General features: G+C 43.9%; 1 long non-coding RNA gene across 1 annotated transcript in view; it reads left to right on the top strand.

Moving 5' to 3' along the window:
* The window catches only part of LOC139274836 (uncharacterized), a 203408-nt gene that overhangs the window by 61805 nt on the left and 123271 nt on the right, over nt 1-18332 (top strand). The window contains exons 2-3 of the long non-coding RNA XR_011595623.1: nt 10777-10878; nt 11084-11144. This is a non-coding gene — a long non-coding RNA (uncharacterized lncRNA). The remainder of the gene's footprint in view (nt 1-10776; nt 10879-11083; nt 11145-18332) is intronic.

The following is an 18332-nucleotide window of genomic DNA, read 5'->3' as shown; positions in this document are numbered from 1 at the left end:
GGGTCATATAGGCTGAAGTGAGGTCCAACTTGGTGAACAGCTTGCCGCCTGCCAGCGTGGCGAAGAGGTCCTCCGCTCTCGGGAGTGGGTATTGATCTTGTAGGGACACCCGATTGATGGTGGCCTTGTAGTCGCCACAGATCCTGACAGAGCCATCCACTTTTCGGATGGGAACGATGGGGCTCGCCCAGTCGCTGAATTCAACAGGCGAGATAATGCCCTCTCTCAACAGCCGGTCCAATTCGCTCTCGATCTTTTCCCGCATCACATATGGCAACCTCTGGCTTTGTGATGCAATGGCCTGGCATCCGGGGTGATATGTATCACTGCTTTAGTGCCTTTGAAAGTCCCGACTCCAGGTTGGAATAGTGAATCGAATTGTTGTAGGACTTGTGAGCACGAACTTCGCTCCACCGAGGACATTGCGTGAACATCCCCCCATTTCCAGTTCATCTTGGCTAACCAGCTCCTCCCCAACAGTGCAGGACCATTGCCCGGGACCATCCAGAGTGGCAGCCGTTTCACTACCCCATTGTGTGTGACAGCCAACATTGCACTGCCTAGCACCGGAATGATTTCTTTAGTGTAAGTCCGTAATTGTGTCTCAATACGTGCTAATTTGGGTCTACTGGCTTTAAGTGGCCATAACCTCTCAAATTGCTGAACGCCCATGAGTGATTGGCTGGCCCCAGTGTCCAACTCCATGCGTACTGGGGTACCGTTTAATAAAACCCTCATCATCATTGGTGGCGTTTTGGTGTATGAACTGTGAATATTCACCACATGGACCGGCTGAATCTCGGCGTCCATCGATTTGCCCCAAAAGTCATCCTGCCTCAAAGAACCCTCTTCTGGTCCATCCGCCTCATATATTAGTCTGGTTGCAGACTTCCTGTGGCCACTGAGATTGCAGTTCTTGCAGACAAACTGTTGAAATCTGCAAGATCTAGCCGAGTGTTTCCCCCACACCTCCAGCATGAGTTAAAGTTTCCATTGTTGGGAACAAAGGGGCTGTGGCCAGGCATTCCGCGCTGACTGTCCCTTTGACTGCTCTTAAGTACCCTATTAGTGGGTGTCAATGGCCCCATCCCAGGCCGCATTGTCCACTGTGATGGCGTGAATGTCCGTTCAGCCTGCCATTGTCTCTGTTTGAAGTCCTACTCTGAGGTCTATTGCTGCCTGGGGAGTGTCGGACTGCCCTGCCTGCCTGCGGGGCTCTGAGTCACATTGATGATGTTGACTCCCTGATCCATCGCCGCGTTAGAGGCAGAATTGTGCGCGTATATTATTTTCGTCTCTTCCTCCCCCGCCATGAAAGTTTGAGCTATCAACGCCGCCGCTTCCAAGGTCAAATCCTTGGTCTCAATTAATTTGCGGAAAATTCCCGCATGACCAATGCCCTCGATAAAGAAGTCCCTCAGCATCTCCCCCCCTGCAGGCGTCTGTGAACTTACAGAGGCTGGCCAAACGCCGGAGGTCCGCTACAAAGTCCGGTATGCTCTGTCCTTCACAGTGGGTGTAGAATCTGTGTCGGGCCATATGTATGCTACTCGCCGGTTTGAGGTGCTCCCCGATCAATTTGCTAAGTTCTTCAAAGGTTTTGTCCGCCGGCTTTTCGGGTGTTAGTACGTCCTTCATGAGCGTGTAAGCCTTTGGTCCGCAGCTGGTCAAAAGATGAGCCCTTCGCTTATTGGCCGCTGCATCCCCCAGCCATTCTTTCGTAACGAAGCTTTGCTGAAGCCTCTCAACAAAATCGTCCCAGTCTTCCCCAGCACAGTACCGTTCCTCTGTGCCACCGGTGGCCATTCTCATGGGTCGTGAATTCCCGTTTCTCGTCGCCAATGTAAAGTCCTTACTCTACAGCATGAAACCACATAAGGCACATTCTGGGGACAAGGCCACTCTGTGACCTTAACTCTTTATTCACAGGACTCCAAAGACGATGACCCTGCGTGGGACCTCCCTTTTTATACCTGTGTAATCAGGTAAGGAGTGTCTCCCACAAGTTCACCCCTTGTGGTCAAGGTGTGCATCTAGGTTGAGTGTATACAGTAATACAGTGGTGTTACATTGTGGTTACATACATGACAGAGTTAGATATGGCCCTGATGGCTAAAGGGATCAAGGGGTATGGAGAGAAAGCAGGAAAGGGGTACTGAGGTGAATGATCAGCCATGATCTTATTGAATGGTGGTGCAGGCTCGAAGGGCCAAATGGCCTATTTTCTATGTTTCTATGTTTCTTGCAGAGATACTCGCCTACAGCCAAGCTCCACTGATCCTCGTGGGTGTTTTTTTTAAACTTACCTACGGGTTACCGCTGAGCCAAATATCAAGTCAGGGCAATCTGAGGACGGTGTACGCCAGCGGTCCGCTCCCCAGCGATACCTCAAAACCGCCAGCGTAACTCAAGTAGGGAATTTTCCACTTACCTGCTTAGTGACCAAAATGGCCAATACCGCCCAGAAACCGGGCAGTCAGCCATTGGAAATTCCAGCCCCAGGTGTTTTCCAATGTGAACCACAAACAAATGAACAGTTGAGATACTACTGAGACCCAAGATTTAATTAAAAGTGGTTCTCAAATAAGGATATTCATGATAAATGCAATGTCATACTAGTCAGTTTAAAATAATATATAATAGGGGTCAGCCATTTAGGACTGAGATGAGGAGAAATTTCTTCACTCAGAGGGTGCTGAATCTTTGAACTTCTCTACCTAAGAGGGTCGTGGAAGGTCAGGCGTTGAGTATATTCAAGAAAGAGATCAATAGATTTTTGAATATTAAGGAAATCAAGGGATATGGGACAGTGCAGGAAAGTGGAGTTCAGGTAGAAGATCAGCCATGATCCTATTGAATGGCCGAGCAGGCTCGAGGGGCCGAATAGCCTACTCCTGCTCCTAATTCTTCTGTTCTATGTTCTAATAGCATCGATTATGATAATGACCCCCTCATTGGGCTCAGCTTCCAGCACAAGGAAAAGGTGTTCAGGCAGGCAGTTCTGCAATCTTGCTGGCTGCTAATTGCAAAACTGAATTGGGCCAACCGGTTATATTTAAAGAGAGGGTACTTGCCCTTAAAGAAGAGAAACTTTTTGGTTGTCAACGGCAATAGCTGAAGGGAAGAATTATTGACTGGAAGGAGGAACATACCCAAGACTGACAAAGTCTTGCAGGTCCTGCTGAGGAAGGTGCAGCAAAGCTCGGGATAAAGGGCCATACCCTTGTAAATGCATCTGTGCAAGCTGTTTGGAAGGAGGTGGCTGTGCAGGTCAGACCATCTCCCAGCTCCAGTGAGCCTGGGGGCTGATGCAAAATAAGTTTTTTAGCATATGCACAAGTTCCAAGGTTCGGTCATTCTGCTTTGCCTCTTTCTCTATGGAAAGCATGGCACAGAAGATTATTGCTGGCCTCTCAGGGCTGCAGCATAAACACAGTCGATGGCCCTTTGCACAGTACTCGCATGCCAGAGTAAAGGCTGTAACCCTCCTAACTGATTATTGAGTTTCCTTCAACACTCTGCGATAAATATCATCTATCTGTGGGAATTTATTTCTGTGGATCTCTTTTAGCCATTAGGATTCCCATCTCATTTATACTGAAGTTAGATAAATGCATTTCCTTAGCACTCTCTGGGTTGGATTTTCTGGTCCTTTGCACTCCGGGTTTCGCCCTGGAGCGGTGTGAAATGCGGCATCCAGGTCTCCTGCGCCCCGTCGCGATCCTCCGATCCGTTTTTGCGGCAGCGCTGAGCAGCACCGCCAGGAAGAACTGTGCGGGGTGTGCAATGCCTCTCGTTGCGATACCGGCAGTAGTTTGGCCACTTGCCCGATCCATCCACCCGGAAGTTTGCCCGCAATCACCGTCTGGGAAATCAGTGCAGTCCAGCCATGCTGGCAGCGGTGAGAAAGGTAAAGTACTCCGAAGGTAAGTGCGATTGTTTGTTCTTTACATTTTTTCAGCGATTTTTGTTGTGGTGGTGTGGAAAATGTTTTAGGAATGTTTTTGTGGGTCCCCCCCGCACCCACCACCATCACCCCAGGCCTCTCTCGGAACACACACAGCCCGGCAATTTAATTTGCGAGTTTCCCATTTTTGTGCCTCGAAAAGTGTACAACGCCTTCCTTCACGTTGCGCCCCCGACACAGGGCCAAGATGGCGAAAATTGCTTACCAAAGCGCAGACTATTCCCGGCCGGTAACTTTCCCGCCCCACCTCTGTTTTCACCCCGAAACCAGAAAAGCCTAAAATCCAGCCCACCTGTGAATTGTACCAGCGATCTTCCTGTTCATCAGGGCTCAACGGCAGCTCTGTCGCATCAGTGGTCAGAACAGAGAAAGTTCCATACTTGCTAACATTGTGGAGTTACTGCTGGTGCTCAAATGCAATGCCGTTCCCCTGTTACTATGACCATTTCCTACTATTACCATGAGAAAATGGTAGCCTTTGGCATTTATTTTTCTGATTTACAATCTATCTCCAACAATGACTTTTAAACATATTTACAATGGATGCGTAAGGTGTGCTTTAACATTTTTATCAGGATGCACAGCAGGACATCAAAATGTATAAATATCACACCCGCTGTGTAAATTTTAATAGTCTGATCAAGGGAGCAGTCAATCTGTCAAATAATATATCAGATTCAGGTTCAAGTAATCAAATTCTACTTCCTTTTTGCCCACAGAATACTCTTTAGCAGAAGTATTGTTACTTATATGTGTTGTCAACATAGCCACTCACAGATGGAAATAAGCACCACGTACACATTTCATAGAAACATAGAAACATAGAAACATAGAAAATAGGTGCAGGAGTAGGCCATTCGGCCCTTCTAGCCTGCACCGCCATTCAATGAGTTCATGGCTGAACATTCAACTTCAGTACCCCATTCCTGCTTTCTCGCCATACCCCTTGATCCCCCTAGTAGTAAGGACCTCATCAACTCCTTTTTGAATATATTTAGTGAATTGGCCTCAACAACTTTCTGTGGTAGAGAATTCCACAGGTTCACCACTCTCTGGGTGAAGAAGTTCCTCCGCATCTCGGTCCTAAATGGCTTAACCCTTATCCTTAGACTGTGACCTCTGGTTCTGGACTTCCCCAACATTGGGAACATTCTTCCTGCATCTAACCTGTCTAACCCCGTCAGAATTTTATATGTTTCTATGAGGTCCCCTCTCATTCTTCTGAACTCCAGTGAATACAAGCCCAGTTGATCCAGTCTTTCTTGATAGGTCAGTCCCGCCATCCCGGGAATCAGTCTGGTGAACCTTCGCTGCACTCCCTCAATAGCAAGAATGTCCTTCCTCAGGTTAGGAGACCAAAACTGTACACAATACTCCAGGTGTGGCCTCACCAATGCCCTGTACAACTGTAGCAACACCTCCCTGCCCCTGTACTCAAATCCCCTTGCTATGAAGGCCAACATGCCATTTGCTTTCTTAACCGCCTGCTGCACCTGCATGCCAACCTTCAATGACTGATGTACCATGACACCCAGGTCTCTTTGCACCTCCCCTTTTCCTAATCTGTCACCATTCAGATAATAGTCTGTCTCTCTGTTTTTACCACCAAAGTGGATAACCTCACATTTATCCACATTATACTTCATCTGCCATGCATTTGCCCACTCACCTAACCCTATCCAAGTCGCTCTGCAGCCTCACAGCATCCTCCTCGCAGCTCACACTGCCACCCAACTTAGTGTCATCCGCAAATTTGGAGATACTACATTTAATCCCCTCATCTAAATCATTAATGTACAGTGTAAACAGCTGGGGCCCCAGCACAGAACCTTGCGGTACCCCACTAGTCACTGCCTGCCATTCTGAAAAATACCCATTTACTCCTACTCTTTGCTTCCTGTATGACAACCAGTTCTCAATCCATGTCAGTGCACTACCCCCAATCCCATGTGCTCTAACTTTGCACATCAATCTCTTGTGTGGGACCTTGTCGAACGCCTTCTGAAAGTCCAAATATACCACATCAACTGGTTCTCCCTTATCCACTCTACTGGAAACATCCTCAAAAAATTCCAGAAGATTTGTCAAGCATGATTTCCCTTTCACAAATCCATGCTGACTTGGACCTATCATGTCACCTCTTTCCAAATGCACTGCTATGACATCCTTAATAATTGATTCCATCATTTTACCCACTACCGATGTCAGGCTGACCGGTCTATAATTCCCTGTTTTCTCTCTCCCTCCTTTTTTAAAAAGTGGGGTTACATTGGCTACCCTCCACTCCATAGGAACTGATCCAGAGTCAATGGAATGTTGGAAAATGACTGTCAACGCATCCACTATTTCCAAGGCCACTTCCTTAAGTACTCTGGGATGCAGTCCATCAGGCCCTGGGGATTTATCGGCCTTCAATCCCATCAATTTTCCCAACACAATTTCCCGGCTAATAAGGATTTCCCTCAGTTCCTCCTCCTTACTAGACCCCCCGACCCCTTTTGTAACCGGAAGGTTGTTCGTGTCCGCCTTCGTGAATACCGAACCAAAGTACTTGTTCAATTGGTCCGCCATTTCTTTGTTCCCCGTTATGACTTCCCCTGATTCTGACTGCAGGGGACCTACGTTTGTCTTTACTAACTTTTTTCTCTTTACATATCTATAGAAACTTTTGCAATCCGTCTTAATGTTCCCTGCAAGCTTCTTCTCATACTCCATTTTCCCTGCCCTAATCAAACCCTTTGTCCTCCCAGTCTAAATTCTAAATTTCTCCCAGTCCCCAGGTTCGCTGCTATTTCTGGCCAATTTGTATGCCACTTCCTTGGCTTTAATACTATCCCTGATTTCCCTTGATAGCCACGGTTGAGCCACCTTCCCTTTTTTATTTTTATGCCAGACAGGAATGTACAATTGTTGTAGTTCATCCATGCGGTCTCTAAATGTCTGCCATTGCCCATCCACAGTCAACCCCTTAAGTATCATTCGCCAATCCATCCCAGCCAATTCACGCCTCATACCTTCAAAGTTAGCCTTCTTTAAGTTCTGGACCATGGTCTCTGAATTAACTGTTTCATTCTCCATCCCAATGCAGAATTCCACCATATTATGGTCACTCTTCCCCAAGGGGCCTCGCACAACGAGATTGCTAATTAATCCTCTCTCATTACATAACACCCAGTCTAAGATGGCCTCCCCCCTAGTTGGTTCCTCGACATATTGGTCTAAAAAAAAAAACCATCCCTTATGCACTCCAGAAAATCCTCCTCCACCGTATTGCTTCCAGTTTGGTTAGCCCAATCTATGTGCATATTAAAGTCACCCATTATAACTGCTGCACCTTTATTGCACGCACCCCTAATTTCATGTTTGATGCCCTCCCCAACATCACTACTACTGTTTGGAGGTCTGTACACAACTCCCACTAACGTTTTTTGCCCTTTGGTGTTCTGCAGCTCTACCCATATAGATTCCACATCATCCAAGCTAATGTCCTTCCTAACTATTGCCTTAATCTCCTCCTTAACCAGCAATGCTACCCCACCTCCTTTTCCTTTTATTCTATCCTTCCTGAATGTTGAATACCCCTGGATGTTGAGTTCCCAGCCCTGATCATCCTGGAGCCACGTCTCCGTAATCCCAATCACATCATATTTGTTAACATCTATTTGCACAGTTAATTCATCCACCTTATTGCGGATACTCCTTGCATTAAGACACAAAGCCTTGAAAAATATTAATAAAATCAGGGGATTGCAAAAAAGATAAATAGCTTGCATTCTGTAGTTGAAGCCAAGAATGAGAAAAGGAAGTGCACGGCCACACCGCGTTTAAGGGGAGCAGACAGGTGTCTTCACTTTCCTTTAAGGGGATTAGCAGAGCTATTAATTTTTTTCCCGACTCCTGCTAGGGTGTGGTTCTGTGATGCTAACAATCCTCTGATTCCTTTTAGTTCAACTGAACAGTCTTGTGTTATGCTACACAGTGAGTATGTTGCACTAAAATAAAACCATCAAATTCGAGTTTTGAAAATTGGTCCAATAGAACCGCCATTTATCAAATTCCTTAATTTTTGTACCTAGGATTCTACGAGCTCCTCTTAAGTGACCCTCTCTTGACGGGTGCAGAAACAGTGTCATACATTCAGTTCTACAATAAACAGAATCGAGTGCACTGTATAAAGTTTACTCACTATGTCAGACCAGTGCAATAGCTCCCAGTATGTGTTTTGCAACATAACATTCCTGATTAAGAACATGATGATGTATTAATGACTCCCTATACTGACAGAACTAAGAAAAATAGGTTATGTGGCATCACTCTTTAGTATGCTCCCAGAATAAAACATTTTTTCCTCATAATTAATCATTCAGAAAAGACTATGTGGATCATCCATTCTGAAGTGATGGAACGCAATGAATCCTCTTAAAGGGGGAGCACCCTCATGGCAAATACATATGTTATCAAACACAGTCAACTGTAGGGGGAATGAATCAGCTGAACAAATGTTTTCTTTCAATGGAAGTTTTCTCATATGCAAACTGGATTCATTTTCTTTCAAAGTTAGGAGGCTTTAAAGTTTGAAGGTTTCAAGATTATGAGGAGAGCTGACAAAGGTGATTCCGGCAAAATTATTTATAATTGTTGAAAGCTTCACATGCCAATGGGATACAAGTTTAAAAGTACACCCCACAGATGAGGTAGGAGAGCTCCTGTGTGACCACATTGTTACACTGCCCTCCTCTCCCTATTGAAATCCAGATTCTGAATCTTATTTTTTCAACTCGTACCCTCTCCAAATATTCTATTTGTGAGTGCTGCCGAAGCTTCCATAGACAAGCCTGTGCTCAGGGTCTCGAGTAGGGAGATCAGGCAAATTACGCTTTATTCTGAAGGGAATACACTTATGGAACCAATTACCAGGGAAGGTCATTGGAGTCTACAGTATAAGTCGGCTCCAAGAGATAATTAGATGCATTCCTGGAAAGTGAAAGGATTGAAGGATATGGTGGGGGGTATGGTTGGAGGGGATGAAATTGATCAAAAAGAAATGGGCTTTTGGGTTAAAATACTTTTTTCCTTTGGTTCAAAGTTTTCATCCTTATTAGTAAGCTGTCACAGCAGACTATACTGCATCTTATTTTGATAAAACTTGGCTTTAATCAATATTTTTATGAAATATTTTCTTCCTTTTATAATTCCTATCCTGAATTACGGTAGTTTGAGGAGGGAATAGTGAGCAGGCCATAAGCTTTTCCATGATTCTAATTGCAATGAATCTGTGTGACTCATCCACCAAGAACCATGATTAAAGCAGGACAAAACCGATGGTGTGGGAGGATATTTTGCATAACCTACTTCCATCCAGAATCCCAGCCTTGAGGTGACAAACTCAACATGAAATAGGATTCATTTAAAGGTGTCAGGTACCACTTCACTCTACTGCTCAGGTAGTGTAAACAATATGCTATTGAGCTTGTGGCATGTTTGGCTAATGTAATACATTACTGTATGAAAACATTGCACACAAATATCTTTTGAAATTTTTATGTCAAATCACAGGTTTCACTTGATGTTTTGAGAATCTTTAAAAATGGAAAACTACATGCCAAAAACAAGTTTGGAAGTTCTGGAATTCTGCTTAAGGAGTGCAAAAGAACTTTCCTTCCAGCCAAGGGAAATAAATTTGATTAGATCTTGACAGTGTCAAGGTACTCCAAAAAGCTTTCGGCTTGATAACGGACCAACGTCTTGTTCTCACAATGAGCCGCAGTGCCGAAAAGATTTAACATGCTACATAAATGTCCATTTATTCAGTTAAATTCCAATTATGAGCTGAGTGCAAACTGATGGCACTGCCTCTTTAAAAAAGGTGCTGAAATACTTAGCAAAGTAACATCTGCAACTGATCATACACATGAAGGGGAAATTTTAAAAAGGAACATTTATGGATGGGTTTTATCCTCTGACATAGTTTTACTTGCTGCACATTCACCTCAACCTCCACCCCTGCCTTTTAATTATAATAAACCAATGATAAGAATCACCACAGGCTTTCAGACACTTTTTAGGACAGCACAAGATTTTCTTTGCTGGAAGTGCAGTATTTGTATCTGCCTTTGGTTAGACCACAATCAAAAGAAGCAACACCAGCATTATTTTTACTATTGGTTGATCCCTTCTTTCAGTACCTTTCTCCCACTAGCATTCTTCACATAACTGCTGTGTAAATGGTGCTTGAATCAAGCACATTCATCAAAGGTGTTGTTCATGACAAAAGCAAACTCATTTTGAACATAATGTAAAAATGTTGATCATGCAGGATACTGAAGAGATAGGAAGCTGCTGGATACTCTGGAATTTGCATATTTATCAGGAATGGTGTGCAAGCTGCACATTTCTCTGTTTATAAGGATTCTTTAAATTGATCTCTGTGCAAGCAAAAGACTGCAAGGTGTAGTGAGTTTGCACCTTTTTCATTCAGCTCTGGCACTTTAGCTTAACTTCATCATTGGCTGGTATATCGAAAGTCTTCTCTTTCTGCCAGATGAAAGAGTTCTAATACTGAAATAGGGTTGGGCAGTCTTAAGCCCATTCTTTATTCTTTATGTGCACAAGTCCACAGCACACAACCAGCCACAAAGTGACACCAAACACCATCGTTTTTCTCCGCTACTTTTAGACGTGAGTGAAAAGTAAAAAGAGAGAACATGCTAAAATTGGCCTGTGTTTGGCTCTGATTTCTACCACACCAAAAGGTAATTTACAAACAATGATGAAATGAATTTAAAAAGTCAATTTTTTGCATATTAAAGGTCATTACTGATGGACCCATGAAACATTCAGAAGCTGCGGAATCAAATCAACAAGCGAGTATTAAATTCCAGGTCAAAGCTGCTGCGAGAAAAGGAACATTTGTAAGTATCACTACAGCAATTAAAAAAGTGAATTATACTGAGAAATCTTCTGCTCAAGAGCATAACTGGGAATGACATGCAGATCACATAGCAGAGGATGCTGGGAAAACTTCCTGCTCCTCTTTAAATGATACTTGAATAAGCAGGGTTTCAATTTGACTTCTTATCCTAAAGTGATTCTTCTTATATTTATGCTATGATGTAGCACCCCATTGAAGAGTCAGCCTAGACACCTCGGTATGAACCCACAACCTTCCCATTCATAGGTGAGAATCCTAACAACTGAGCTAAGTTGATACTTACTTACTACTTAATTTTGTCTTTAGTTTTGTAATGATATGAATGAACATTTACTCATCTACTTAACTGGGATGCATGAGTAGCACAGATTTATTTATGTTCTTTTTAACTTGTATATATTAACAATGTCACAAGATTTACTAGGATACTTTTTTTCAGTGCTTGTGGTGTACATGTTCAATATATTTTATTGGCACATTTGCCCTCATGTGCAATGAACTTTTCCATCTTGTACACATGTCTTTCTACTAAATGATCCCTGTGGTGAAGGGATAGCTGAAACGGATGACTACGCAGCCATATGTTGAGCTTCCGAGAATGGAGAAGGGCCATGTTCTGTATCTGTGATTAAACGACATGCACCTGCTTCAGAGCTGCAATCGCTCGGGGCTCATTGCTTCCATATGCAATGCCTACTGTCATTTATATGAACTACGGAATGACCCAGAACTGCTGTATATGAGTGTGGTTAAGCTACTTCTGTGTCACCCCATTCATGCCATTGTTGGAAGTCAATTTCTCACGATGCCCACATGCTTGTCGGAGCATAGAACAATGGTCATCTAAGAGATTTCAGAATCATAGAAACATACAAACATAGAAACATAGAAAATAGGTGCAGGAGTAGGCCATTCGGCCCTTCGAGCCTGCACCATCATTCAATAAGATCATGGCTGATCATTCACCTCAATACCCCTTTCCTGCTTTCTCTCCATACCCCTTGATCCCTTTAGCCATAAGGGTCATATCTAACTCCCTCTTGAATATATCCAATGAACTGGCATCAACAACTCTCTCCCGGTAGGGAATTCCACAGGTTAACAACTCTCCGAATGAAGAAGTTTCTCCTCATCTCAGTCCTAAATGGCTTTCCCCTTATCCTTAGACGATGTCCCCTGGTTCTGGACTTCCCCAACATCGGGAACATTCTTCCTGCATCTAACCTGTCCAGTCCCGTCAGAATCTTATATGTTTCTATGAGATCCCCTCTCATTCTTCTAAACTCCAATGAATACAGGCCCAGTCGATCCAGTCTCTCCTCATATGTCAGTCCTGCCATCCCGGGAATCAGTCTGGCGAACCTTCGCTGTACTCCCTCAATAGCAAGAACGTCCTTCCTCAGATTAGGAGATCAAAACTGAACACAATATTCCAGATGAGGCCTCACTAAGGCCCTGTACAACTGCAGTAAGACCTCCCTGCTCCTATACTCAAAACCCATAGCTATGAAGGCCAACATACCATTTGCCTTCTTCACCGCCTGCTGTACCTGCATGCCATCTTTCAGTGACTGATGAACCATGACACCCAGGTCTCGTTGCACCCACCCTTTTCCTAATCTGCCGCCATTCAGATAATATTCTGCCTTCATGTTTTTGCCCCAAAGTCGCTAACCTCATTATCCACATTATACTGCATCTGCCATGCGTTTGCCCACTCACCTAACCTGTCCAAGTCACCCTGCAGCCTCTTAGCGTCCTCCTCACAGCTCACACCGCCACCCAGCTTAGTGTCATCTGCAAACTTGGAGATATTACACTCAATTCCTTCATCTAAATCATTAATGCATATTGTAAATCCCGCCATCATGTTTGCCTATAATTATTGTGTAAATGGATTGATGCTGGCTATGATTGCATCTTAAAATTTGGATGCCATGGGGTAGATTTTCATTGTATTGATTTTTGGCGGGTTCTATAACGGGCAGACGATCTGCTCTACCAGATTACCATCATCATCATAGGCAGTCCGTCGAAATTGAGGAAAACTTGCTTCCACTCTAAAAGTGAGTTCTTAGGTGACTGAACAGTCCAGTAAGGGAATTACAGTTTCTGTCACAGGTGAGACAGACAGTCCTTGAAGGGTGGCTGGGACAGGTTTGCCGCACGCTCCTTCCGCTGCCTGCGCTTGTTTTCTGCATGCTCTCAGCGACGAGACTCGAGGTGCACTTCCTCCACTTAGGGCGGTCTTTGGCCAGGGATTCCCAGGTGTCTTTGGGGATGTTGCATTTTATCAAGGAGGCTTTGTGGGTGTCCTTGAAACATTTCCTCTGCCCATCTGGAACTCGCTTGCCGTGTAGGAGTTCCGAGTAAAGCGCTTTCTTTGGGAGTCTTGTGTCAGGTATACGAACCAGATTATCACTCAGTCGGTGAAGACTGTTATGCCTATTAGTGCCCTGCCACCCAAAATTAAAGCTTAATTTTAAGAGCCTCCTTGAAGGGCCACAAATGGGCACAATTAGTGGAAACTCACCATGGTGATTAATTCAATCTGGCAGCAGGGCCAGTTTTGTGGGTGGGGCTAGCTTCCAATGTGATGTTTTTTAAACCAGTGCAAAAGATCGCGGAAAATCGATTTGTGCTGGAGGTAATTTGAAATTCCTTGATCTTTTGCGCTGGTTTGGCCGAATTCAGGTGACTTGCACTGGGAAAATAGCGCAACCTAGCAGAAACTCTACCCCAAGCCCTCCATCCATCCCAGAAGAAACCACGGAAATCTCCAGGAAGGAAAGAGGGTGGAATCCAACGTTACATGTCCCCACCCCTTTTTTCGCTGCCTTTGCCCAGGAATTGAATGTTCCCCAGGCACAAAGCAGAGAGACCACAGGAGATGCTCAAAAAAGGGGAGCAAACCTTTTAATAATTTCATTTCTCTGAAGCCAGGTGGAGCAGGTTTCTCCTCTGGCCTCCACAACAATACTATGGGTTGCTCCTGGCCTGGCCCTGTTACCCTCCACTTTGCCTCCCTCACCCTCCCCGGGACCTACCTGCAGACTGGCACAGCACCAGAGTTAGCCAGAATTGGTCAGGCTCCGACAGGCAAGCTGCATCAGGATGCTCAATTGACAAATGCAAATGAAGCCTGTGGCACTAGTTGAAATTCTCCCCTATAAATCTGTCATTTTCCCACTTCTCAAAGATATGGAAGATCCTTTGGAGGTATAGGATAGAATCGTTAGCTAAAGCAATCAAAGAAGCATTTTCTGTTTAATATTCTGGTGCTTCTACAAAACTTGTCTAGGTATCAGGCCAAGTGCAAATACTCTTGAGGATGTAGGGAGCAAGGGCTCATCTACAAAAGTCTGAAACACATAAGCCAAAAATATCTAGAGTAAGAAGGGTTAAGACATAACAGTGTTATCTTGTGCTCCTTTTCTACGTTATTATTCATTTTGTGGTGTGGTTGCTATGGTAATGGTAGTCTGAAGTCATCTTGTACCACTGTGGATTATGACCGCTGTATTTGAATGCTGTGTGTGAATATATTGTTTGTTGATTAGTTTCTGTTATTTGTGGGGATTTTTTCATTTTTATATATATTTCTACAAGCTTGGATTTATTAGTTACATTCTGCAATGTAATCGATTTCCAGTTCCCCCTTCTTTTTTAGTTTAAGTGGATCATGACAGCCCTGGGTGAAGTTTTACCATACTGCATTAGAGATGAGAGCCAGACTATATGATTGTAATTTCCCCAGAACAACTATGTCACATGATTGGAATTTAGACAAACGACTGTGATTCCCCCGGGAAAATGCATATATCAATGATTGCCTTTGATACAAACAGCTCCATCATTTAAAAGTTTCAGCGAAAATGTTATGAAGGGAGTTTGAGCTTCCAGTTTGAACAACATAAGTGAGATCATCCTAACCTTGGGTTCATTTCTATTCTGAAGGTTTTGCAGAATAGCCGGGAAAGACTCCAAAGAAAATGCGAAAACCATTACTTTCTTTACATTAATGATATTAAATTAGATAAATTTGATTTAATAAGTCTGTTTTTTGCATAATTAATGCAACCAATATTTTATTTTATTACCAGAGTACTTCCAGTTTTCTTTCATCTTAAATGTGGCCTGTGTAATCTGTGTTTAAATCTCTTCAGAAATATTATTTTCTAGACTCTTTATTCAAATACACTTTACTAATGCTGGATTCAAGCAGCTGAATTCTGTCAATGGCTGACAGTCTGTTGAACCAGGCACCGGAGGAATGAGCAATGCCACACACACCTTATCTGTATAAACCAAGGGGTTTTATCTCTTCTCTCCCTCTTTATCTACCGTTGATGACAAATGACATTATTTCATGTAAAGTATGTAAAGTATGAGCTTCTTGATATATCAAGTAGTTTGCTCCAAAATTGCAGAAAAGAGAGCTCTTATGCCAAGAATATCACAGAGAACTTTCTAGAAGACATACGGTGATAGTACTGATAAGGGACTGTGATATGTTTGACATAAATTGAAATCCAGGACTGTTGAAAATGAGAGAAAAAAGAAAAAAAACACATATAGTGACTATTTCCTAACTAATCCTTTGTGCAGAGCAATATATATGTTTACCTAACATATACTCTGTTTTTAACATTCGGTATGGGCTGTACGGCAAGGCAAAGCATGAAGCACCATGCTGGCACCCCAAACAGCAGGATATGAGTCCCACCCACTATCTTCTAATGCAGAGTTACCAATTTCAGATTCATTGCTGTGGGACTCACTGAGCAGAGACCAAGTGCAGCAATGAGAAGTAAAGTGATAGAGTCCATTTTCCATGTACTATTTTCTCACACACATCCTGGTGTGTCAGCTGTGGCTCAATGGGTAGCACATTTGCCTCTGATTCAGAAAATTGTGGGTTCAAGTTCCACTCTAGGGACTTAAACACATAAATCTAGACTGACACTCCAGTGTAGTACTGAGAAAGCACTGCACTGTCGGAGGTGCCGTCTTTCGGGTGAGATGCAAAATCGAGGCCCCATCTGTTCCCTCAGGTGGCACTCTTTCGAAGAAAAGCCGGTGTCCGGCTAATATTTATCCCTCAATCAACATAACAGAAACAGATTATCTGGTTATTATTACATTGCGGTTTGTGGGAGCTTGCTGTGCGCAAATTGGCTGCTGTGTTTCTAATCATAATCATAGGCAGTCCCTCAGAATTGAGGAAGACTTGCTTCCACTCCTGAAGTAAGTTCTTTGGTGGCTGAACAGTCCAATACGAGAGCCACAGACTTTGTCACAGGTGGGACAGATAGTCATTGAGGGAAGGGATGGGTGGGACTGGTTTGCCGCACGCTCTTTCCGCTGCCTGCGCTTGATTTCTGCATGCTCTCGCCGTTGAGACTCAAGGTGCTCAGCGCCCTCCCGGATGCACTTCCTCCACTTAGGGCGGTCATTGGCCAGGGACTCCCAGGTGTCAGTGGGGATGTCGCACTTTATCTCAGAGGCTTTGAGGGTGTCCTTGTAATTTTTCCTCTGCCCACCTTTGGCTCATTTGCCATGAAGGAGCTCCGAGTAGAGCACTTGCTTTGGGAGTCTCGTGTCTGGCATACGAACTATGTGGCCTGCCCAGCGGAGCTGATCGAGTGTGGTGAGTGCTTCAATGCTGGGGATGTTAGCCTGGACAAGGACGCTGATGTTGGTGCACCTGTCCTCCCAGGGGATTTGTAGGATCTTGCGGAGAGATCGTTGATGATATATCACCAGGGGCTTGAGGTGTCTGCTGTACATGGTGTTTCCAGCAGTACAACAGTGACCACATTTCTTTGGCTGCAAAGCACTTTGAGTCCGGTGGTTGTGAACGGTGCTATATAAATCCAAGTCTTTCTTTCTTTTAGTGACTATTTCCAAAGAACATAGGCAAATACATAGAGCTAGGCTGGGAATGAAGTGTATGACGCAGACAGAAGACAACTGGGAAAAAGGGAGAAATAACAAAAATGTTACCCTCATCAAACAAGGATAGATAGATCGAAAGATAGATCGATAGATAGACAGACAAATAGACAGACAGACTGAAGATCTGCAGGTGTGTTTGAGAATTCATAGCATCTCTAACTGATTTTTTTTAAGAAGACCTTTGGTTGAAATTTAATTTGAATCCGCACCTGTTTTAAATGCTTTTCATTTACACAACATCTGATTATTGTGAAATTAGATTTACTAAACAAAAGCACAAGAGATAGGGCTTAAAACGGGATGGCACTGTGTACTGGTGTGGCATCCTGGCACAATTTCTATTGTGCACATTCCAGACTAGCCAATTTTTAAAATCTGGAATGCACATCAGGATGTCCTGTCCATTAAAAAAAAAGAACAAATCCAATCTGGCCAATTACCACCCCATCAGCCTACTCTCAATTATCAGCAAAGTGACAGTGCTATCAAGCGGCACTTACTCACCAATAACCTGCTCACCAATGCTCAGTTTGGGTTCCACCAGGACCATTCGGTTCAAACCTCATTTCAGCCTTGGTCCAAACATGGACAAACGAGATGAATTCCAGAGGTGAGGTGAGAATCACTGCCTTTGACATCAAGACAGCATTTAACCGAGTGTGGCATCAAGGAGCCCTAGTAAAATTGAAGTCAATGGGAATTAGTGGGGAAAACTCGCCACTGGCTGGAGTCATATCTAGTACAAAGGAAGATGGTTGTGGTGGTTGGAGATCAATCATCACAGCCCCAGGACATCGCTGCAGGAGTTCCTCAGGGGAGTGTTCTGGGCCCAACCATCGTCAACTGCTTCATCAATGACCTTCCCTCCATCATTGGGTCAGAAGTGGGGATATTGGATGTTCGCTGATGATTGCCAAGTGTTCAATTCCTCAGAAAATGAAGCAGTCCGTGCCCACATGCAGCAAGACCTGGACAACAGGGACTATTGGGAGGGGGAACTTAAAACAATCACTGTCATTAGAGAAAAAGTATGAGGCAAATTTCTCAGATAATGAAGTAGTTGGTGCCCACATGCAGCAAGACCTGGACAACTTGTCAAGGGAACATGTTTAGACTCTCTCTCTCTCTTGTTGGAGATAGTCATTGGCTGGTACTTGTGTGGTGCGAATATTACTTTCCACTTATCAGCCCAAGCCTGATATTGGCTCAGAAGATCAAGATGTAGAATCAGTTTGGGTAGAGATAAGAAACAATAAGGGAAAGAAGTCACTGGTGGGAGTAGTCCATAGACCCCCTAACAGTAGCTACACTGTAGGACAGAGTATAAATCAAAAAATCATGGGTGATTTTAAGCTTCATATTGATTGGACAAATTAAATTGGCAAAGGTAGCTTTGAGGAAGAGTTCATAGAGTGTAGTTGTGATGGTTTCTTAGAAAAGTACATTATGAAACCAACTAAGGAGCAGACTATTTTA

Source organism: Pristiophorus japonicus, chromosome 10 (assembly GCF_044704955.1).
Source record: "Pristiophorus japonicus isolate sPriJap1 chromosome 10, sPriJap1.hap1, whole genome shotgun sequence".
Classification (NCBI taxonomy): Eukaryota; Metazoa; Chordata; class Chondrichthyes; family Pristiophoridae; genus Pristiophorus; species Pristiophorus japonicus.
The sequence above is the reverse complement of the archived record's forward strand: the minus strand, read 5'-3'. Positions and strand labels throughout refer to the sequence as shown.